Genomic DNA, 25898 nt, shown 5'->3' on the forward strand with positions numbered 1-25898 from the left:
GCAAAGAGAAAATATAGGACATTTCATACTTCACCGCGGTTCATATCTGTCTAATGGAGAGAAAGAATATCGTTTAGAGTAGCAGAGTAGACAGCAGAGTCTGCTGACCAACCAGGTTTGTGGATAGGAGACGCTTCATCACTGTGTCATTTGGTAAGCATGTTTTAAATCATCTGTAATTTGTTCTTTTCGCTCTTAGTGCTTCATTTAAGGTTCAGAAACAAAAGCAGCATCATATAAAAATTAGAAAACTATAACAGAGATGCACGTTTAAAACTGAATGTTTATAATAGCAGTATTTTTCATTTATACATTTTTTAGCAGTTCTTAACCAACGCATTAACGGTGCTTGGGGCATCACTGGGAGCAAGGGTTGAATTTGATTTTCCTTTAAGGACTTTGTATTTTGCTAATGATCTATTTCTTCCTCTGCAAATATTCTTTAATATCCAGACTTTTATACATATAATCTTCCTTTTTAAGCCACTGAAAGATACTTAAATGATTTTCTCAGTAAATGTTGTGAAAACATATACCGTATTTTACGACATTTAACGCGCATCTATAATTTCGATCTATATTTTAAAATTTTAGGTATATTCGCAGTATAACGCACATCCAATTCTTTCCGAAGAACCTGAAAGATGCATGTGCAATGTTCTTATCTTTTGAGTTCACTTATTCGAAGATCTTATAAGGTATTTCTCCCACTTCCTTAGCGTGCCATCGTGGTGTAACGGTAACATGCTGGGCCGGTATTCCAGAGGTCCGTCGTTCGATTCCCGGCGAAGGCAGTTGCTAATTTTTCATCTTGCCTGCTTCCAATTAAACTAATGACTCTACAAGTGGCGCCCGAACTAAAAGGGTTGTGGATGATGATTCTCCGCACCCAGGATTTGGCGACTAGGTCCCCTAAAACCCTAGTCGTCCTTTAAAAATGGGAGTATATAAGGTATTTCTCCCACTTCCCTGGCGTACCTTCGTGATGTAACGGTAGCACGCTGGGCCGGTATTCTAGAGGTCCGTGGTTCGATTCCCGGCGAAGGGGGTTGCTAATTTTTCATCTTGCCAGCTTCCAAAAATTACCTGATGTCTCTACAATCTATAATAGCCTTTCGAACAATGGTATACCGAACTGACAAGCGATAAAGGGAACGATACGTGTGTGGTTAAATGCTTAAGGGAGCAAATATACTTGCAAAGAGGTTACTTGGTATTCATTGCAAGTGTCGAAAAATGTGCTGTTGCAGGATTTCGAGAAAAGGAAGATATGATTTGGAGAAAGAATGCGCTTCCAACCCGAAAGAATTCGCAGCATTATGATTCAGATGTTTTCTCTTTCTGTGACCATTTGAAGACAAGACTTTCAAGTGAACATCGAAGGCTTTAGTTAACATGCAACTGATCTAGCGTTTCTTTTAGTCGTAAATATGACTGCTGCCAAACGAAACAACACAGTGCTGATTTCAGATGCAGAGTCATTCAGTTTGGGAAAGAAAATGGAAATCGTGCTACAGCAAGGATGTTTGGTGTTGGAGAAAGATGGAACGGATGATGATTATTTAGTTAAGGATCTGAGTAACAGTGATGGTGAAGATGAAACAGAAATCGATGATGTTCCTGAAGGTATATGAACGACGAACATGACGAACTGTTCATGTTATCCGATAATGAAAAGTTTTTAAGTTATAAATGCATGTTATTTCTTTTAAATAAGCTGCATAAATGCACTTAAAAATGTAACTTTTGTATGTTGATTTTTCCATATTTTTAGTCTGTCATTTTTATATCCGAGGGATAACACACACCCATAAATTTCGATAATATTTTTGGTGTTACACCGAAATACACGGTAAATTATAATAAATTAAACAAATTTCGTCGTTCAATCATCTTAATAATGATTTCGTGGACATTAAAAGAAAAGAATAATAAGTTTGAACTATTTACTGGCTTTAATCTCCCTCTCAGAAACAAACAAACAAACAAAAATCTGATTTTCCAAGATGTTTTGTCATTATGATAGAGCGAAGAGGAAAAGCCGACCAGATATAAATTATAAATTCCAGTTAGCTATTTTCCTAGTAAACGTAGCGTTAAAACTCCCTATTCTATGAAAAGACTTTTGCATTTTTATGAATAGCAAAATTCTTCTTTCACGGAGACTTAAATGACGAGATAGTGGAATCGATTGCAACTTTTCACACGTCTCGCTCGCCTTCTGTTCTATTCAAGCAAATGATAGGGCTGGCTTTTGTACCAAATTCCAAGCCATCTGACAAACATACATACACTCCAGCGATCTGCGGTCTCTTTCGTCTTCCTCCCTCCCTCCCTTCTTCAACTCGCTAAGTGACGTCAGATTCAGGAAGGGGTGGCATCTCCCCCAACCGGCATGATTTATGACCCTCGGTGTGACAGCAAAGGCCAGCTGCTTTGCGTTTGGTCCTTGCACGGTTCCGTAATGTTTATAAATTGCAACCGAGGAATATATTTAAAAGGAAGTTTTAGTTTTATAAAAGCTTTTCAAACGCAGACTGGTGAAAAAGAGTCCAGTGCCTTGCATTTCTCCAGTCATAACTTAAGCTCTGGACTTTAATTTCCGTTAATTATTCTAAGTAGGCGATGTTCGCGGATGTGTTGATGTTTCGAGAAGCAACTTTCTTCCAGTTGCGGAGCTTGTTTATGAAGTTTTAATGACAGTAGATACGAAAAGGAGATAGCGTTGGAGGAGTGTGGGTGACCATCTACGAAAAGTGTAACATAATTTTAAGAGGAAATATTCCCGTTCAGGAGGTGTTATATTTTCTGTCGCTAACAGCAAACGCTGTGTTACCTGTAATGAGTTCCTTTCGATATCATTATTCTGCTCTTGCTGTTTTAAGGCAATTAATTTTTAACTCCCGCAAGAAGAATCTCATTTCTCAGAACTTGTCTTAATCAATTATCCCTTATCCGAAGCAATGAAGAAAATTAAAACTCATTCGGTCAGCCTGCAAGCAAAACGTTTCTAATTCTTCTTCTTTTTTAAATTATATCTATCTGTTTATCTATATCTATATCTATATCTATATCTATATATATATATATATATATATATATATTTGCACAGAAGAGAAAAGTTCAGATTCGTTAGAGCTTTAAAGTGCATTTGATACTGCAGTTCCAGAGTAAAGAAGTTACACCAAATATAAACAATAATACAATACTAAAGCGGTAGAGGTTAACGCGAAAAGAACCTACTGTAATAACTACAAAACAATATAAACTTTAAAAACAAAAATGGAATTAGAAAAGATTATTTTTTTTAAAATTAAAAACTCCATATTATGTACGGAAACAATCAAAAACAATTTAAAGGCAAAGAAATTGTATTCCAAGAATTGCAAATAATGGTCAATTAGCCAAATTCGCGGTTTCACACGGACTTACAAACAGAAAAGCGTGAGAAAACTCCAATTTAGCTAATATCATAGGCGCGTTTCGTCAAACGAAACAATTGAGAGAGAAAGCTGAAATTCATTAATAGGATTATCAAATTAAATTATCTTATTATAGCTATGGCTCAATAGCTTCGTCTCTTTTTCCGACGCGTCTGCAAATTAAATTAAAATTGAACTTGAAGAAAAAATAGCAAACAAGAAAAATTTTATGCTAAAAGAATTCCTTTTTATTTTAACACTTGCAACGGATGCAAGAAAAAACTTATACAAGGTAGCCTGGGTTGGCAAATGTACAGTTTAAAATAAATAGCTTCAAAGCTATTAGTCAAAAAAATATACACAATTTTAAGGGTAAGCCCTATGAAATAGAAGAATAAAAACTTTGTTAAAAAGAAAGATAAAAATAAAATAACGACTCAAAATGAGTCCTGCTAAGACCAGAGCCAAAGAAAAAGACTAACATACCTGCGTCTAAAGCGATTGCCTTTTCAAATTAAAGTGAGCAAAAATCGCGAAAAAAGGTTGCCGAAATTAGATGAATTCTAAAGAGATACTTCCAGAGACGACGTGGAAGGGGAAAACAAACGTATTAAAGCAGTAGCCAATGGTACTAAACGGGCAATGGCGAAAAAACACAGGTCCAAAAGGAGGGTTTTGGAAGGTGGAAGACGGAAGCAAATATATATATACGTATTTTAAATCTAAGTCACTCTGTATTTTTTTATTTTAATTACTTCGTTATTATTATTATTATTATTATTATTATTATTATTATTATTATTATTATTACTAAATTGTAAATTATCATTAGTTATTAACAAAAAGGTGGGAAATCAAAAACGAATAAAAATTGAACCCAAAAATGGTCTACCCCAGTCCCTTTCTCCCACATATAAAACAATCAGCGATTTTTCAAAAACATTGCCTTTTCATCTAATCTTGGATTGTCTCTAAACAAGCGGCCAAGCAGGAAAATCGCTGGACAGTGGTAGGTCCGGCCGAGTATCGTATCCCGACGGTTAGGCCAAGATGACAAGGCAATGTTTTCGAAAAATCGCTGGTTGTTTTAGATGTGGGAGAAAGGGACTGGGGAAGACCATTTTCGGGTTCAATTTTTATGTCTCTTTTCGTGGTTTTCCCCAATTGTAATGTGTATACGAGCCAGCTTCCCTTCGATAAACCTCGAAGAAGTATCCCCTGACTTCAAGCAGATAACATTCGACTGTTTTGCCATAATCAAATAAACCAAACCAAAACCTTAAGCACGTTCTGTGGGTCTCAAGGACCCAGCAGACACTAATCTATCGACATGGGCCAAAAGTAGACTAAACAATCATTGTTTTTTAGATGATATCACTTAGCGCTTCCGTATGATATTTGCAACAATATAAGAAGTTTTATCTTACAAATTTCTTGCATTTTTTCACGCAGATTGCACTAATTTTACAAGGTAGAAATTTTCTTCTGCAAAATCTCTACCTTTTATATTACTGGGGAAAAAATGTCCTTCTGAAAAAGAAGTTACCTAATACCTTTCGAAGTCCCTAAAGTTTTATTCAAAGTCCACACCAAGCTAAGGCTGTTTTTGACAGATGTTAAACATGAAACACTGCTTGGTCCCAGACCTACATTATGCGAGATATGTTAATTATCTGCACTGAGATGCTGGATGACATACAAATCCCATGCAGCCTCACGTCGTTGGTGCAAAGTACAACGTGCAGTTCTGCTGCATGGTAATATCTGTAAGGGAGTTACAGCCGAAAACATCGCGGCAAAAACATCGCAGACGAAAATGTCGCGGAGAAAACAACGCAAGGCGAAAACGTCGTGCTACAAAACATCGTGGGAGAAAATATCTCAGAGAGAAAACATCGCAGTCCTAAAACATCGTGTTGCAAAACATCGTCGTCGAAAATAAAGCGGTTCAGAAACTTCGCAGTTTAAAAACATCACCGTCTAAAATATTGTGGTAAAAAATAAAGTATCTATAAATCATCGCATGACGATAACATCGCAGACATGCTTTTTTCAGATATGCTTTAATAACTGTAAATGAATATTCCCATAATGATTTGTGAGCGCAAGATGGAAAGAAGGATGATTTTTACTTTCATATTTTTATTAACTAATAAATTTTTGCTGAGAAAATAAGAAGGAAGCTTAAGCATAGAAAATGAATACAACTTATACCACTTAATAGAATTTTAAACCGACATAGTTAACTAGCAAAGGCCATTAATAAATCATTTTTTATAAAGTTTTTACTGGTAATTTTTCATGAAAAGTATAATCTATAAGTTACATTTAATTTTCTATGCTTAAGTTTCCTTCTTACGTTTTCAGCAAAAATTTATTAGTTAATAAAATATGTGAAAGTAAAATTTATCCTTCTTTACACCTTGCGCTCACAAATCATTATGGGAATATCCATTTACAATTATTAAAACCTGACAAAAGTATGTCTGCAATGTTATCGTCATGCGATGATTTGTAGATACTTTATTTTTTACCACGATATTTTCGACGACGATGTTTTTAAACTGCGATGTTTTTGAACCGCTTTATTTTCTACGACGATGTTTTGTAACACGATGTTTTAGAACTGCGATGTTTTGTAACACGACGTTTTCGCCTTGCGTTGTTTTCTTTGCGACGTTTTCGTCCACGATGTTTTTGCCGCGATGTTATCGGCGGACACCCTGTAAGGGATACTCTGAAAGATCAATAAATTACAGAACAGCAGTCAATATATCGTTAAGCTTTTCATCTAGTGATCTTTATGTAATAATTTATAGGTGTTCTGCTTGTTAGGACATCCAACTTTCTTAGTGTTTGTTTCAGTTTGATTAGTTAATTACGACTGGATATGCAAACGTGTCTTTACTGAGGTATGCCTTTATAGAAAACTTTGTAAAACAAACTAGTACATATTTAAATCACACATTAGAAAACTACGAAAACTTCCTTTAGAAAGATGGTCCCGTCTGTAGGATAAAAATCCGGAATTGGAATGAATTTGTGCAATATTTTGCGACTTCAGACATAAAGTTGCCACTTTCGGACCTCTATACACTAATATGTAATTAGAAATGTTTTGAAATGCATGGGCAGGTTAAAAGCTTCTGTGCATTTATCTTGTGCCAAATGGATCCAGGATAATGGGACAACATCCTCAAAGTACCTTATTCGTTCTGATTCTCTTTCTTCTCTTCAACTTTTGAACAGTATTACCAGTTGCGATAAATTAGTTATCGAAACCCTAGTAACTGTTAGTTCACTTAGAATTAGAGGTATTGATATCTGCTTTGCTTATGTGCGTGCTCATCATGGTTTCTACGAAAATGAAAGAGCTGATTTCTTAGATAAAGATGCCTTAAATTTACCCATTGATATCACCATTAGCATTCCAAAGAGTTATTGGAAGTCATTTCATTATAAAAAGCTTTTAGCTATGTGGAATGAGGAATACACTTCATCTTGTAATGCTGAAGTCACCAAAAAGTTCCTTCCTTCTATTTACCATAGACTGAATTCCGAGTCTTTCCTCGCGTTAAATTTTAAAGTGTCTCAGTTTTTAACTGGTCACGGTAAATTTGCAAGTTATCTGTTTCGTTTTAATCTACGATCAAACAACTTATGTGAATGTTCAAAAAGAGTTCCTCAGGATGTGGAACATTTGATTTTCTCATGCCCTACATTTGACGGCCCTAGATTATGCTTACAGAACGATTTGAAAATGCTCGGAGTGACTTGACAAGTGAACTTATCTGTTTTTCGTGAAGTCCAGTTCTGTGCTTTTGTTCGCTTTATTTATGCATGTAACTTTTAATGTTTTTTATGCATGTAACCTTTAATATTTTAGTTAACTTACTTCTGTAAGCACCGTGTTGTATATATGTGGTGCACGGGGAGTCTGTATGTTCTCAAAGAAAAAAAATGGATAAATTAATGTATTTTGAAATTTTACATCACTGAAATAATTATTTACAAATATTTTACGTTTTAAGAAAAACAAAATCTATTAACACTGAAAAAGTTGCAATAAGGGAAAAAAATTAATTTATATTTGCTATCGTTAATTTATGCTTTATATTTCAAAGTTCTTATTATCCCAAAGGGCGTTACACGAGAAGTGCTATTAATTTCGTTTTGGAATTTTCCTTTGAAAATTTTAAATATCGGTTCACTTTTCAAATTGCTGCGACAAAATATTATCGACCTGTATTATATTTAAAGAAATTAAATAATGAAGAATCTGCATAAATGTATGTATGTTTCAAGCACTGTGATAAAACAACGGTACCTAGAGCTATCAAATTTTGAATAACTTAATTTTCTACCGAATATGGGTAACTGGAAGCACTAATTTGGAATTTGAAATTTTTAGTCCAAAGGGAAAATTTGCCCTGAAGAACTATTAATGTCGTTTTGGCATTTTGCATCGAAAACTTTAAAAGGGTGTATTACTTTTCAAATCGAGACCACCATATATTCTCGTCCTGTCTTATATTTAAAGAAATTAAATAATGAAGAATCTGCATAAATGTATATTTGTTTCTCGCGTTGTGATAAACAACGGTACCTAGAGCCATCAAAATTTGAATAACGTAATTTTCCATAGAATATGGGCGTGTGAAAACCTTAATTTGAATTTAAAATTTAATTTATTACCGATTTCAGATTTTGTAACAATTTAACGAATTTTTGATTAAAGTCTAAACGCTTTCAAAGCGAGCAATGGCAACACTGTGCGAAAAAAAGAAAAACATTTTTATCTCCAGCGCGCGAGACTCTGTATCGGAAATTCTAAAGATATGCTCATTTAAAAATTATTTTGTGATATTGCTGTTGAACTGAATTTTATGGTTTGAATGCAAAGAACGTGATATTTAATAAATAAAGGTAAAACACAAAATGTTAAAAAAAATCCCCTTTGGACGTAATTTAAAATCTGAAACCTTTCAGATTCTTTTTTCTTTTCTTTTCTTTTTTCTTGATCTTTTTATGAAAGCAATCTTATTTTTCTTACAAATAGTTGTATTTTACTCTTTTGTTATTATACGCGTATAACGTAAAGTCTGCTTTCTAAATACCATTTGCAAACATCTTTTTAGTTTAGTAGCTGTTTTATTAGCACATAGTGTTTTGACCAGAGAAATTTTACATTATGTAAACAAAATCGTGTAATAGAAGAATAGTCAGTTTATGTTTTTAATTCTTTCTTTCTTTAATTTAAATTGGAGGATGATTACTTTAGCGATTGACTTCTTCATTTGTTTAGTCGCTCTGGAATGAATTTACTAAAACCTCGAACTGTATATCTTCAATGGTTATTAAATGGCAAAATGGCTCGAAGAGTTTAGTTTTAAGTTTTAATAACTGGAATAAAATGTGCAACTTAAATTTAAAATAATACGATATTTATTCATAATTTAAAGCATGTTGATAGTAAAATGACTACAGCATCTGTAACATATTTTTAATATTTTAGTGTACATAAATTTGCTAAATATTTTAAAGTTCAATTGTGCTTTGCTTTACAACTGTGAGATCCAATTATCAGATTTTTTTTATAACAACAACAAAACAAAACAAAAAAATCTGATAACTGGATCTAGTAAATCCTTTTTTTTTTTTTTTTTTTTTTTTTTTTTTTTTTCAATGTCTACGTATTCATTTAGAATTTATCTCATGCTAAAATTTTTCTAAAGTCATTGCGTAAAGGAAGAAATTAACATACCGTTTATAAAGCTATAAAATCAAGTGAAGCATTTTAAATATAAAAATTCTTTACTTAAATTTTTGCCGGAATAAAATGGGATCTTTTTAAATTACTCGCACTAGCACACATGGCATTAAAATAAAGATAACTACTACGATTTTTCTCACAACATAGCAGATTCTTTGCCATTTTTGCGATGACGTATTTTTAGATAATTTTACCAACCATATTATATGATTAAAATTATATTTCTAATAACTATAGCAACTCCTCAACAGTGAGTAATAGATGTCGTACGATATTTTCCACTCAAATGATTTTAAAGTATTGCGCATTCATTTAAATTAGCAACATAAATCTCAAAGGATTTCGTGGATAAACGAAGGTATCCAGATTTCCATCATTACCATTGGTTCAATATATCAGTTTGCTTTAGAAAAATTATTCACAAAGCATAACAGCAATGAAATTGTGCAGATATTAATGATAGAAAGAATAAATGATTTGACATTCTTCAAATGTTAGTGTAATTTATTTCAATAGCTCCAGTGTGGCAAGTGTGAATTTGGACTGGCTGCTATTGTAACACTGCATTCCTATTAAAATGTAACTTAATCCCAAAACCCTTCGAAGGAGATAAAACAACATTTTGAGCTGAGCTGAAGTACTTTGCTTACATTATCGCAAACCAGGAGCTTCTAGCAGAGCTCATAACAGAATTTGCAACTCTTCCAGTTGTTCCCATTTATTTTCTATTATCAAAGTTTAAATTCCTCTTCCGCTATCCGCTAGTCATTATCTTTTGTAGAGTATTAAATCCTATTCATTCCCTTACGAAATGTTAATTACTGGAGGACTGTTATTCGCCGGCAGGCATTTAATTGGAAGCTATGTGTAGGAGCTCTCAAATGAATAATGAAAGATTAGCTTACGGATTAGCCACCTATTTCTTTCTTTTTGTCAAGCGCACCGTTTGTAGTCTATTTCGCAATTATTATTGGTCATAGAATCAGAAGAATTTATTCCTGAAAATTGTATAATATTCATAAACGTAGTTTGGTTTGGATTCTTTACAGTAATAGAGCGCTGACTTAAATTACTAATATTTGACAAATCTATACTAACTAATGAAATCTGTGCGCATATGTCTGTTTGTTTGTGGTATCAACTACTCCGGAAAAGCGGGAAGTTGAGTTTTGAGAGAGGTAACTCCGGATTCCAAAAATTCGTGGAAAGCCATTTTGACTATTCTCGTCTTTGTACGACTTTAACAACCGACATATTAAGTAAAAAAAACCTTGAAAATACTAATTTTTGCACTCAGTTTTCCGACTGGCAACAGTTCGCGCATGTAGAAAATAAAAATCTGCTTTACTTGAAAAAGTGTTGCCACTGCTCGCTTTCAAATCGCAGAGTTTGTGCATAAAAAATTGTAAGTTTTACAAAATATGAAATAAAAATAGCATTGCCAAACATTAAATATAGTATTTTTTACATAAGGTCATATTCTAACGTTGAAAAAGCACGCGATTGAATGTGACGTCATTTCATGTCGAAACATTTTCGTTGATGTCAGCATAAACTGTCGTTGACAACATTTTTGTTTCAGGTTAGGATAACTGGCATGATATGGTATTGCCACGTCAATTCTTTTATTGATATTAAGAAAAAGTTATTGTATTATATGAAATTTAAGTCATGACTTCATACGTAAAGATATTAACCCGATGTGTCAAAAGTTTTCGTTTCGTGGTTTGGCAACAAAAAAATATGATTTCAGAATCGGTTGTTGCTTGGAATGAATGAACTTATTTCACTCATATTGAAATGTTTTTACACATTTTCTTCTTCAGATGTACGCAGAACTTATAAATGTTGCCATGGCCGCATTCCGCTCATCTGGCGGTATTGCCCGCTAGTATGTAATAATAACTTATCTTATGCTTGAGGCTTTCATAATTAAAACATTGACGGAAATAATAATCATAATAATATATGACTACAGATTATACTTTAAATGGCTATTTATTTGTACTATGTTTCCTTTACATTAATTGGCTCACCAGCGGCGAGCGGAAAAGTCGCTGAACACTGGTAGTTCGGTCCGAGGTTCGAATCCCGCAAACGGGCTGGCTGCATGGGCGTTTTCGTAGTTTTCCCCCTGTGTAACGTGTATACGAGCCAGTTTCCCTTAGAAAGTCCTCCACGAAAGTGTCCCTCCCCTTAGACAGATAGCCCTAGTTTACTTTGCCTTAATTAAATAAACCAAACCAAACCAACGTTTACATTGATTACCTTTGATAAATGTACAAATCAAATCTTGCAGCTCTAAATATTATAATGTCAATTAATTTTCTCAAAATGTGGTAATTTCTTTGATATCTTAACTATTTTTACCAGCATATAAGATCAGTTTTCGATGGCTAGCTATAAATTTGATGTCGATGTACATAACCTTCGAATTTTCTGTCTACCTAAGTAACAAGGTTTCTAATCATCAAGATTTTTAAATGTTATTCCATATAAAGACATCGTTTATTGATATATAAAAATTCATTAATCGTTATATCGATGTGTAACTTATGAGTTACTAGTATAAAAGGAAAGGTTAATTTTCAATAAATGTGATGGTTCAGAAATGCAAGTAATCTTCCTATTCCGTCAGTATTGTAGACATTTAAACTGTAAGTTAAAATATTTATAGTCTTATTTGAGGGGGCCATAATCATTACACATTTACGATCTCGCTGTAGGGTCTAAAGACATTTCAATAGAATGAGAAATAAAATTGATGCATTTGAATTAGTTAAAAGCACACAAAGCTGATCTACGATAGTAAAATTAAGTGCGGTAAAAATAGTGAATAATACTATCAGTGGAAATATCGATTGTAAAGGAAATATCGATTAATGGACATGGAATGGAATTTTCACTTCAGGAGTGATGAAGTAGTCCAATAGAATCAATTCAGTCGAGCAAGTTAAATGGGGGTTATTCAAATGCAGGTTCTATTTTGAGTCATATCTATAGTCTACTTATAAGCGTGGCATCATCTTTGGCATCAAAAATTAAATCAAGCAGAGTAAAAAAAAAATCTGAAAGCATTCAGATTTTACGTTAGGCCCAAAGGGGCGTTTTTTTAACATTTTGTTAGTTACCTTTATTTATTAAATATCATGTTCTTTGCACTTAAAGCATAAAGTTCAATTCAACTGCAATATCGCAAAAAAATTTAGAAAGAGCATATCTTTAGAATTTCCGATCCATAGTCTCGTGCTTTGGATAAATATTTTTTTTTTCTTTCGTACAATGTTGCAGTTGCTCGTTTTGAAATCGTTGAGTTTGTTAATCAAACGTTCGTTAAAGTTTTACATAATGTGAAACAGAAAATAAAAAAAAACCCAAATTCCAAATTTTGGCTTCTAGATGACTATACTCGAGTGGAGTACTACGTTATTGAAAATTTGATGTGTCTAGGTCATTCCTTACTATACTATGTAAAGGCAAATACTTTTCTTTCTAAATTTCAACCTCCCACTTTATATAAAGACAAACTAAACTGGCAAAGGCTGTCGGAAGAAACAAGAGACGTGGGAAAGAAATAACATAAAAATAAAATTTTGGCTAATAAAAAACGTGTATGTTCATTGTAACAAAGACAGTTTCTAATGTAGATGCATTTAAAGATACAGCTACCTGGCTACTCAGTTATCTGATATTTTGTAAGGTATTTGAAACTAGTTTACAGCGAATGAACTAAAACGTAAATCAGTAATTTTGGTAGCAAGTTCACGATCAAAGTAAATCACTCGGTCATATCTGTCACATTTCCTCCTCTCATAACTGTTTATTACGTCTGTTATTTATGTATTTCAAAAGGCAAGAGATGAAAGTTAGTAACGAGTAAGAGTAAACCAGTAAGGCAGAAAATTAAAAAGCTTAGCGCAAATTAAAAAAAAAAAAATTCATTCAAATGAATATTTCTAGTGGAGTAATGATTTCAAGTTTTGTTCGAACTTGTATTTCCATTGTAAATTTCGCATAACAGTGCTAATATATGTGCAACAGATTTATGTGCAGTTAGTGTAACATGGGTATTGTACTAATATTATAGCTGTATGTTACTCACCGATCGGTCACGGATACTTAACCGACACAAGTTAGCCGACAGGACATTTATCCGACATGGACACTTAGCCGACAGGATATTTAGCCGACATGGATACTTAGCCGACAGGACATTTAGCCGGCAAGAACACTTAGCCAACAAGGCATTTTACCGGCACGGACAGTTAGCCAACAGGACACTAAGCCGACAATGAGTCTCGCTCTTCCGAATGCTTTCAGATTTCTTTACTACTTTACTCAGCATATCATGCTACATTCATTCCCGTGTAAAGTCGTTCGCTTCTCCTACTAATGAAATTTCCTTTCCCTGTCAGGAAGTAGAGTGATTCTCCCTATTCATCGCCACACTGAAACTACTTTTTATTTTCTGAAATGCTATTTACACTCTCAGAATGCTATTTACATGTATATTTATAAATCTAGGATAGGGTTTCGGCCTAGGAATTCACGCCTCATGGCCTGCGACCACCTAACAGAAGTAGGTTTGCTTTATGTAATTTCGGCAAAGCCAGAGAGCTGTCTGCCTAAGGGTAGGGATACATTCGTGGAGGACTTTCTAAGAAAAACTGGCTCGCATGCAAGTTACACGTGGGGAAAACCATTAAAACGCCCAGCCCTAGCCCTTTCCCAGGGATTCGAAACCCGAACCGAACTACCAGTGTTTAACTACAAAAGCTTACGTCGTACTTAGCTATTTTTTTTTTTCCTTTCGAAAATTAATTCATATTCCTTGACAAGAAATTTCAACCCCTTTTCAATTTGGCCAATATACTCCAGCACGATATGCTTGTATACGCGATATATTTGTAATACAAACTATGCTAAATTACACAAGAATTAAAAGCACATATGAGATCTTTAAGAATCGAAAAAGGAATTTTACTAATAGATGAAAACAATGACTAAAATATTGAACTTACGGCGAAGTCGAGAAGTTTTGTAATTTATATTAAGTTTAAATAATTATTGGGTACGCGTCAGCTAAACGTCACTTCGTCGGCTTAATGTCCTGTTAACTAAGTGTCTTGACAGTTAAATGTCTCGTAGCTAAATGTCATTACGGCTAACTCTCTGTGTCCGCTAAATGTCTCTGTCGGCTAAATGCTCTGTCAGCTAACTGTCCGTGCCGGCTAAATGCCCTGTAAACTAAGTGTCCTTGTCGACTAACTGTCCGTGTCGTTTAAATGACCTGTCGGCTAAGTGTCCGTGTCGGCTAAATGTCCTGTCGACTAAGTGTATGTGACGGTTGTGTCCGTGTCGGCTAAATGTTCTGTCAGATAACTGGTGTCGATTAAGCGGACCCGGTATTGATATATGTATGTGCCTTCACTAATGCATTAGTTATTTGGTACTGCAAATATGCGCTATATTTTTAAAAATGTTTATCTAATGAATTGTATCAAACATTCTTCTGTAGCATTTTGTTTGCATATGTATAATAGTTTATTGTCATGTATGTATTTTAAAACAAGTACATTATTGTACTATATTTGTAAAAGCTCTATAATTAGAGAACCCTGTAAAAGACAGCTCTGTTTTTAAACCAAAAGAACAGCCCATACACAACACGCGCAAATTAATACTTGAGTAACCAAAAACAGACTGCTTTTTAGCTGCATGGTTACACTGCACTTTAGTTGCACTTTTCTATAGCGGCAGCTCACAGTAGGAGATATCTTTTCCCTAATTCCCGCATGCCTTCATGGTGTAACGGTAGCACACTCGTTGCGTATTCGAGAAGCAGAGTTTCGAATCCTGCAGAGGGCATTGCATCTTTTTCACATCTCCTGCTTCAAAATAACCTAATGACTCTACACCAGCATGTATGTCTCCGGACTTGTGAACAAAACTAGACTGACTAGCAAGTCTTGAACAGGCTGATAAGCACCATCTTCAAATAGACGGTGGAGTAGAGTAAAGATGAGAAATGATTATTAATTTTTCAGACAGAGGTTTGCTTCACCAGTGACTATGTAAGATTTTTATACACTGGCAGTCTCTCAGAGTTTTAAATTCAGGTGATTAGGTAGCTGCATAGAATATTCAGAGTTTCCTTCAAGGGTATTATTATTACGATCAGTTCTTTCATGTGTTAGTTGTCGTTGTCTTGTACATGTATTTCATGTACGTAATTCCAATAATGTAATTCCCTTTCCCTGTCAGGAAGTAGAGTGATTCTCTCTATTCTTCGCCACACTGGAACCACTTTTTATTTTCTGAATTGCTATTTACACTCTCAGAATGCTATTTACATGAATATTTATTAATCTAGGATAGGGTTCCGGCCAAGGAATTCTATCCTAGATTATTTCATATATCATATAGATTTCATGGAAGAATGGTTGCCAAAGCCTCAAGGATGTTGGATTCCTATTCCATCCCAATTTTTAGGGAGGTGGTCCGAGGGTCTCCCATACATCTACCCTACCACCAATCCACACGAGAGGACTTTCAGTTTTCCATATATTCAGAGTTCCCTCGTGATACTATACATTTACAAACACTCATTTGTTCTCCGGGATTCAAACTCGGGCCTTTCAGTACCGTAGTAGTCTCCCTGAATCTTTATACCATCTCAGCGGTATAATGTGTAACTTATTTTACATTAATTAACCAATGTTTATGTTTTCATTCTGTATTATAACATCTACTTTTCGTTAACCGTAACCATGAATGCAATTAAATTAAAGACTATTTAAGGTGAGAATTTTGAATGATTAAGATATAGAACGTTTGGTAGCAATGCTAGCAAATTTACGTTCTATCACCCAGTTCTGCGAGTTAATATTCTGGCATTAGACATTTGCTATTCGAATCTGAATTGGGCCTTTAAAATTCGTGCCAGCTTAATTAGGTCAAATTTACGTGGTCTCTGAAAAAGAATCATTGCCAAAAAAGAATCTGCCTAACAATGCAACTTGATGTTATTTTATCCGAAAGTGGCAGAGTTCTGATCGTATACGTGACTTATGCCTTCTGTTAGATTATGCCTTGAACAATAAGGTTTATTCAAAACGTTCATAATACTTTGTGATCCAATTTCAGACAGAACGATAAACGCTTACCAGTCCAATAGTATTTGAAGAACTGTGAAAAATAATGTTTCACAGTTTGGGAACTATATCTAAAACTCCTTTTCTTCTTAAATTTTTCATGTGTATATACAGGGTGATTCAAAACTAGAAGATCAAACTTCTAAAAGGGGTAAGGTGTACCTAGACGACTCGAAATCCGATATCGAAACAGGGGTGCAAATGAGGCCTTAAAGACTATAAGCTTTAATTAAATAATGACTTTGCTGGTAATGAAGTTGCCAGAAATTTCGTAATGTAGGCACCACATGGAATCTCCACTGCTTTGAAATACTCTGGAAATCCGTCGGATGTTCGCAGTAGCCACGAAGACCCGCCATTTCAAACGCTCAGTGCATTTCAAAACATCTGAGATTCTAGGCTTTATGCCACGTTACGAAATGTTGAGGACTTTTATCATTAAAAAAGGCAGCAGAACTTACTTTTATGGTCTTTAAATGTCAATTTGCAATGAAGATGTATTCATAATTTCCATCTCAACACGTCTCTGGGTGGCTCTCGGCGGTTTTCCTGCAAGAGACACTAACATCCCCCGTATCTCACTAGGACTTCACTTCCGGCTCTGTATTGTAGTGGGACTCCGAGGGGTACAGGTGCACCCTACCCCTCCTAAACATTTGTTTCTATATTTTTGAATCACCCTGTGTATAAAATCCTCTATGAATTTACTATCTATTGTAAAAAGCTTTTGCATGTTTCGTTAAAATAAGTAAATAAGTAAAGATCAATGAATTTTAATTTTGATGTTTTTTATACGTACACGTAATTTACTATAAATAAGCATTTTACGAGCAATATAAGTTTAGTTGTTACTAAACTACCAGTATTCTGTTTGCGTTGTCGAATACAGCTGATACAAGGAATCTAATTTATTTAGCATAAATTTAATGAATTATTATGCTTCAATTATTACTTGCTTTAATTAAAAAGCAAGCAATAGTCGAAATTATGATTCAGAAATTTATATTACATACCTTTGACTGGATTTATGAGAATATTAATCAGTAAAGGGTTCCTTCAGACTTAGTCAAAAAAGTCATCATGTTATTTCTACCAACATTAAAAACAGTTTCTCATATAGCAAATGTATTACTTGGAGATATTGACGTTCCGCAATAAATAGATCCCAATAATGTAGCTTTCTCTCTAACTTCCCTTGAGGTTTTGCCAATAATGTTCCCAGACTTGAAAGTATCGTCACTATCTTTACGCTTAGTCTGTTTATTCCGTCAAACAGCAATTAATCGAAAGTCCCTCCTTCAAATAAGGAATTCAAACTATTTCCTGGCCAAAAGTATTTACTCGTTATTTCTAGGGAATGTCTAAAAATACACATTTGGGGTACACCAGGAAGTAGGAATGAGCTGAAATGGATTATGAAAATAAGAGCTGTTTGTTTACTGTCCGTTGATTTTTCGATTATAATTTGGCAAAGTAAATTCAAATTTTACATTTTAAGTAATAAATTAACAATCAATATTTGAGAAAAAAGTAAATTACATGTTAAAGAACACATGAGTTTAGCCAGTTCAAATCTTCCAAAACCCAGATTCAGTTATAAACCATCTTTACTTGCACATATCTGTACTTCAAACTAAGCCCACTTAAATCTTACTTAATCACTGAAACCAAATGTCAGAGAGAAACTCTTTTATTTTAAAATTAGCTAAAAAAGTACGGAATTACAAGATTTATTCTATATTCGGGGAAAATTATAATAATAAAATTTTAATTCGAAAAAAATTGGAAAATCCGCCAAATATTCACGAAAATATTTGTAGAAATCAGCGCAGAGATAAAGTTATATATTACCCTTGATAATTATGTTATCTTTCGCAAATTATCCAACTATAGGACTTTGCAACCCCACTTGTTTTTTAATTGAGATAATGTAAGGGATGTTATTGGGGATAGTGTAAAAATGGTAAGAGATGTGATGTAATTGGAGATAACGTAATTAATAATTAAAAGTTTCCTGGCGAAAGCTTGGTTAACATTTCAAGTATTTCAAACTTCATCCAATAGTAGTACATATTTTCACCACTCGCTGCAACTCCTTCATGTATATTAAATATATAAGGTGCTCATGTTGCTTTAACTTTAAGTATATAATTTAAACAGACATCTGCTTTCGAAGGGTCTCAAACTCCGGCCCTCCGTATACTAGCCGTCATGCTCCTAATTATATCACAGAGACACTCTCTAAGGAAGGAGAAAATTCTTTACATTCTTCCCTCACTAATAAAGCGACTGAGGAGCAGGGGCCCCAGTTTTCGAATTAAAATGGTACCGAATTAATATGAATGCGAAAGCAATTATCGTCCATCGCACTTAATTTAATTTGGCATTAATTTAGAGCAATGTTTATTTTAGAGCAGGAAACATGAAAAATTAGTCATAGTTTTGCCGGCATTCAAACTTTGGACATCCCATATTACGTAATGTGCTTACTATTATTGCACAACGAAGTCATGCGGTACAAAATGGGAAAATGCCTTATGTAATCAGAAAAATACACCTACTTAAATATTATACCGTGTTTCAGCTCCTTTCACCGTCTTCATGTGTAATGTATATTGTGTATATTTTCAGTTGATTTTTAAGTATTTTTGTTCACAAAGTGCATAATGGCACCATAAACTCTCCCGGATCTCTTCAGCTTTTTCATGTTTTATATATAACATGCGTATTTTGGTAGTTTATTGCATTTCAGCAGCTCTCAGGCACAGGTTCTCTATCAATTTTAATACGTATTCATGAAATTCAAATCTGCAATTTGTATTCTAGATAGAAATTCACCACTTGGCTTCTCCGCAGGAACGCTTATAGCAAACGAGCAAGTCGCATGCTATTTATTTGCCACTTCTGGATAAACATCGTATTTCCCGCACGCATGTTTGTCAAATTCCGATTGCACAAATTCATATTTTAGAGTTTGTCGATACTTTTCATAAATATTTAAGTTTTCTTCAACTTCAAATTCAGGACTTTCAATTTCCAATTTTGTGCATTTTGCTAGTAACTTAAAATACCTATTCCATATTTATAATGCAAATGAAAATATTCGAAAAGAAAAACTTCTATTATTTTCAAAATATCTCATTTTTAAGTGAAATTACTCGTATTCAGATTTTTTTCTAATATGTAGTGTTTTATTGCTAATTAAATAATAAAAGAAATTCCCCAAAATTTTGCTTTTTGTTTTGTTTTATCTGAATATTTCTATATTTTATCTACTTAATAATACAAATACTCCGATTTTATTTAAATTACTACATCTCTTTATATGCTCCATAAATTAAGAATAAGTGAATTTTGCACAAAAAAGTCAAGCATTCCAGGTTTTTTAATATATGCATTATAGGCATGTTTTTAAATAATTGTAGAAATAAAAGTTGAAGAAAAAAATTTTATTCATTAAATATAACGCATGTTATGGGATTTTTTTTCTTCTCATATACTAAAATCTCTCTATAAACAATGAATAATACATTAAGCGGTATTTAATTAAATCATAAAATATCGTTCAATTACTAATAGCTAAAAACTAAAAAGAAATATTTCTGACTCTGAGTGTTTTCCAGCAAGCTGAGTTTACTTATCTCCCACTTCCTGTTACATTAAAAAATCTTAACTTTTGTTTTCAGATATTTCTGAAAATCATTAAATTGATCATTTTTAATTCAAATTTGATTTTAAAAACTATCCCAACATGTACAAGAGAGTATAAAAACATAAATTTTGTTGCAGTGATCTATTTTAGCCGATCTGTTCCAATTAGTACTGACAAATAAGTAAGTAAATATAAGTAAAGAATTAAAGTAAAGTATAAAAAAGAAGGAAAAATTGTCTACAGCATTTTAAATTTGCACAAAAAAGGATTTGTTAACGTTTCGTATGTTTTTGCCAAGCAGGTTACCAGTGTGCTCTTGAATTCACTCCTGCTGACATGATTTCACATTGAAAAGTACATTGAAATTCACATTGAAACGTAAATGGTGCACTCCGTCCAACATATATTCTAGAATGTGCTCTAAGGGACAAAAAAGTGGGGAACTCCTGATATACAGAATATATTTTATATATTTTAAATATTTTTCTCCTAGAATCCTCAGAAAAAGTCTGTTCTTTGAAGATAAAAAACTTTTTTTAAGTTTCTTTATTTTTTTTTACTTTTATAGGAATTGAACAGTTAATTTTATAGATTTCTTCTTAAGGACGTTAGAATCAACTATACTTTTCCCCAGTTTCCAGTCTGAGTTCAAGTAAATGAAGATTGCAATTTTATTGGAAAACTGATTAACCATTTACAATGAAATATTGAAATTATTGGAAATGCAGTAGTAAAAAAAATAATTTTTCGTATTTTAGAATATATAATATTATGAGAAAAATAATTTGTGAAATAATGTGAATTTGAAATAAAATTATACAAAAATATTTTATAATACTTGGCAATGCAACGGTGTTTTGAAAATTTCTTGAAATTTTAAAATTTCGCCAGAACGTTTCTTGTCGACTTTCAAATTCATCAGAAAATTTAGGCAATAGTGATCAAATCTTCAGTTTTTAACATTTCTTTCTGATTATTGATAAAGTATTAACAGCTAATTTTTTACTATTATGTATGTCTAAAGAGCAGATTCATGTATATTGTTAAGAAGAAAATCAGATCTTATGTTTGATAGACCTTCCTTGTAAGCCTCACAGTGACGAACGGTTAAGTCCACTGAATACTGGTAGATCAACGTGCTTCAATCCTTTGCCAACAAGCTTGGCTGTATAATTTGTTTTCATGGTTTCTCCATGGTTCTTTCATAATTTCTCCATGGTTTTCTTTCATGGTTTCTCCATGGTTCTTTCATAGTTTCATGTTTTCTCCATTATTCTGAGGCAGATAGCCCTCACGGCTTTGTTATATTAAAATAACTTAACCTTTCTGGTCAGTTGGTCCTCATATTTTGTTCATGATTTCTCCGTGGTTCTCTTTCATGGTTTCTCCATGGTTCTCTTTCATGGTTTCTCCATGGTTCTCTTTCATGGTTTCTCCATGGTTCTCTTTCATGGTTTCTCCATGGTTCTTAGGCAGATAGCCCTCGAGGCTTTGTTATGTTCAATAACCTAACCTTCCTGGTCAGTTGGTCTTCATATTTTGTAAACTGTGATTTTTCTTACTAAAATTTACATTGAAATAATGAAATTCTTAGACAAAAAATAACAACACAGTAATACATAAACTGTGATTTCTGTTTTTTTTTTTTTAAAATTTAAATTGTAATTACAAAAACTTATAGTTTTAACGGAAATTTAGGTCGAATTAATGAAATTGAGCATAATGAAGTTATGAAGCTATGTAGACACGTCACTGTAACACTTAATTAAAATTTAATTTGCATTTAAACAAATTTTATTTCTAATGAAATTTAGATTGTATGCATATAAACTTAATTTTTAGCTGAAATTTAAATTGCATATGAATATATTTAATTTCTTTTTTTACTGTGCAATAAATTAATCTTATTTTGTTTTAAAAAATATAAATCAAAACAATGAAATTCTTAAACCTCAAATAACAGCACAGTAACATTTAGACTGAGAATTTATCAAAATGTTTCAAACTTTGATAACTCTGAATAAAACTCGTGCATTTATTATTCGATTTATCTATAACAATTATTGGAAATGTAATAAATCGTTGTCCACCACATCTGTCAGTCTATGAGACCCACTCCTAAAGTAATCTGATTTACTAACCGATCCAGTGTATAACTTACGGAACAACATGAAATTCTCCCCTGTAATAATCCCTCCCCAATGTACACCCCTCTTTTCGATCATCCCTTCTTGACACCTCGGATGTCTTGTAGAGAAGGAGGGCTTCGAGGGCGCAGACGGACAGACTGATCACTACTACACTGAATGAAGAAAAAGAAGCAGACGTTGATGGATTGGACAGACAGGTTATTGATAGATAGGAAGAGCTTTTCTGAAAGTATTTGAACCCTGAGTAATCGAGTAGGCTTAAAAATATGCCAGAATTTCTGCAGACTTGGAGATCATGTATAGAACTAATGGTTCTCTTATTAAATTTGGTGAATTTGTAGAATAGTATGGCATATCAATAACTGAGAAGTTGGAAAACTTTTATGAAACTAAAATAATCAGTTATTTGTAATTATCATTGCCAATCTTGATTTATGAAACGAAACTTTTATGCATTTATCTTATTAATGAACGAAAAATATAAATTACCAGGGCCTCTGACAAGCTGTGATACCTTACGATAGATCCAATCGCATACTTATTTTAATTTAGTTGGAGATATTTCTTCATCTAATGTGTTAGCTATGTAGTACATAACTAACTACCATATCACTAGAAAAAAAATCTGATACGTTTAGCTAATGATTACGTATTCATTACACAACTATATATTTGCATAAATTATTATTATTGTTTAGGGCTGAATAAAAATATGTTCAGTAAAAAATGGAGTTAAGTAAATATACGGAACGAGATTTTTTTATCACTACATTATCGAGGTTTCCTTAAATTCACGCATTTTTAAATCTTAGGTAAAATATTTTAAAATTTACACTATAGGATATAAATTTACACTAGCATATTAACAGTTTGAATTATTGCCAGTTTAAATTTATAAGAAATAAATTTAAGCTAGCATATCGGCGTTAATAGTACTTAAAATGCCATCAGGGTTTATTTGTAAACGATACTTTATAATTAGGTCATACTAATGCTACAACATAAAATTGTGAAATTCTGCCTCTGGGATTCGAAATCTGGATCTTGCGACTACCCCACAAAGACCCCCCCCCCCCGAATTTCCTGTCGCGCTTATTTAGTAATGGGGAAATAGCAATGCTTAGAGATTGCTAAGTTGTAAGATCTGTAGTTGAAATATGATAGAAACAAAAAAATAAATTCGAAACTCCGAATTCAGGCTTCCAGGGGCCCATATTCGGATGCAAGGGTACGTTAATGAACATTTTATTGCTCTAGATACTGTTGTTTCTCAGAGTGCGAGAAATATTCATGCAGATTCTTCATTATTAATTTCTTTTAATAGAGGGCGATAGTATTTGTCGGCAACAATTTGAAAAGAGAAGCTGACATTTATAGTTAACCGAAGTAAAATGCCATTTCAAGAATAATATCCTTTCTGGGCTAACACTTCTTTGGGTTAAAAATGCATGCCAACACTTAGCATTTCATCAGGAATTCTAAACATATTCTCCTTTTAAATTTTCTGTGATTTTACTGTTCAATTGTTTATGGCATAACTTAGAAGGAAACGATGTTTAATAACAAAGATAAAAAGGAAAAAAAATGGTTAGCAGGAGTGAGTGCAATAGCAGACTTAGACTGGTAGACTGCGAGCTCAGCAATAGCTTAAAAAGTATCTTAACAATTTCCTTTTGTACTATTTTTAAAATCTGAAGAGTTTCAGATTTTTAGTCCAAAAGAGGCTATTAGTCTCAAAATGGGATTTTGCTTTAATTCATTATAAACTATATATCTCTATCTATACTTATTGGGCCTACCAGCGACCGAGCGGTAAAGACGCTGAACACTGGTAGTTCGGTCCGAGGTTCGGATCCCGCAAACGGGCTGGCTGCATGGGCGTTTTCGTGGTTTTCTCCATGTGTAACGTGTATACGAGCCAGTTTCCCTTAGAAAGTCCTCCACGAAGGAACCCTACCTTTAGGCAGATAGCCCTAGTGTGCTTTGTCATAATTGAATAATCCTACCATGTAATTATTGTTTACATTTTTATGTTCTTTTAAAAATCTAAAACTTCAAAAAACTACATTATTATCGAGGTTAAACCCAAAAATACTCATTGGGAATGCCGATAATTTAAGAAATTTCTAATAAAAAGAAACTAATGCAGGGTAAACACAAAATTCCCACCGTTATGGAAAATACAGAAATTGCTAATAAAAGCAAAGCAGTGCAGAGTAAACGCAAGGAAACAAATTGAAGATCACTTATTTGTATAGAGGTTTTTCATTTAAGTGTCTAAATAAGAATATAGACAATAAAAATTTAATTTAGCTTTTAAAAAATTAATGATATCATAACAACAACATAAATGTGAAAAATCGGGAGAAACGACAAGTTCCATAGCAATTCCTTTAATAATTCATAGCTGTAGAAATGTACAATGTTCTTCAATTCATTTAAAAAACAATTTATTACTTTCTTTGATATCGGATTTCTAACTTTTTAAATGTTAGATAAATGCTTTTTAAATGAATTTCTAATTGTAAAAGTAAATTTTTTAATATAACTTAATGACAATTAAAACCTCCCAAATTAGAAATCAAAAAACGTAATATTTTTTTTTTTTTTAAATTGCAGGTACATTAGGTATTTTAGAAGCAGGAAAGATAAAAAATGAGCAACGCCTTCACCTGGAATCAAACCACGGACCTCTGGAATATGCGCCCAGCGTGCAGACTATCACACCACGAAGGCGGGAGAAATATCTTATATACTCCCCCTTTTAAAGGGCGATTGTGGTTTCTGGGGCCCCAATCGCCAAATCCTTGGTGTGGAGAATCATCATCCACTCATCCACTACCCTTTTAGTTTGGGCGCCACTGTAGAGACATTAGGTATTTTTGGAAGCAGGCAAGATGAAAAATGAGCAACGCTTTCGCCGAGAATCGAACCACGGATCTCTGGAATATGTGCCCAGCGTACAGAACACCACACCACGAAGGCACGCTAAGAAGACGGGAGAAATACCTTATAAAATGAATTGAAGAACGCTGTACATTCTTTCAGGTATGATTAATATAACTGCTGTGGAACTTGCCATTCGTTAGATCTCAACCCTTTTGTTGGTGACAACGACTACACCGAACATCGTTTCTCTCGAACTTGGCGCCTTTTCCACATTTATGTTGTTGTTATGATCATAATAAATATCTGTGTAATTGTAATGATGTTCTTCAACGAGCTGCATTTGAACAACTATGTTAAGTTTGTTCGTTTATCTGTAATTATTCATAGCATCCCAATTACAATATTTCCCCGAACATGCTTTCGTAATGTAACTGGTAACTGAAAGAGTCACAGGAGGAATACAGCTGATTTTTTTAACATATCTGTTTCTAAAAAATCTAAATTCTAGACCCTAACGTAAACGATAAACTTTAAGACTCATCAATATTTATCAGAATAAAGGACTATATTATAATGAATGTCTGTGTAAATGTAATAACGATACTTATTGAGCTTCATTTGAACAACTATGTAAGATTCTTCGTTTATCTGTAAAACCCGTATTTACTCTAAGAGCTTTGTAAAATTCATTCACCATTCAGCAGTCACAAAATATCTGACGAGAGAAGGAAGGAGACTAAACCATTTGTCTTTAAAAAATCATCGGGCTTTCAAAATTGGAATTCACGCCGCAGAACTGCAACTGAAGTCTAAAAGTTTTAATGCTCAGTTTGAAATGCATCTTTTGCATTATGATAT

General features: G+C 33.3%; 2 long non-coding RNA genes across 2 annotated transcripts in view; one reads left to right on the top strand and one right to left on the bottom strand.

Annotated features, from left to right (window-relative positions):
• Positions 1 to 25898, bottom strand: part of LOC146994961 (uncharacterized) — a 151411-nt gene that overhangs the window by 27462 nt on the left and 98051 nt on the right. The window lies entirely within an intron of this gene.
• Positions 15 to 25357, top strand: LOC146994962 (uncharacterized). The gene is made up of 2 exons (XR_015043671.1): positions 15 to 153; positions 24771 to 25357. It is a non-coding gene; the product is annotated as an uncharacterized LOC146994962 (long non-coding RNA).

Source organism: Stegodyphus dumicola, chromosome 10 (assembly GCF_044657685.1).
Source record: "Stegodyphus dumicola isolate Sdum_Otavi_A_Nest chromosome 10, ASM4465768v1".
Lineage (NCBI taxonomy): Eukaryota > Metazoa > Arthropoda > Arachnida > Araneae > Eresidae > Stegodyphus > Stegodyphus dumicola.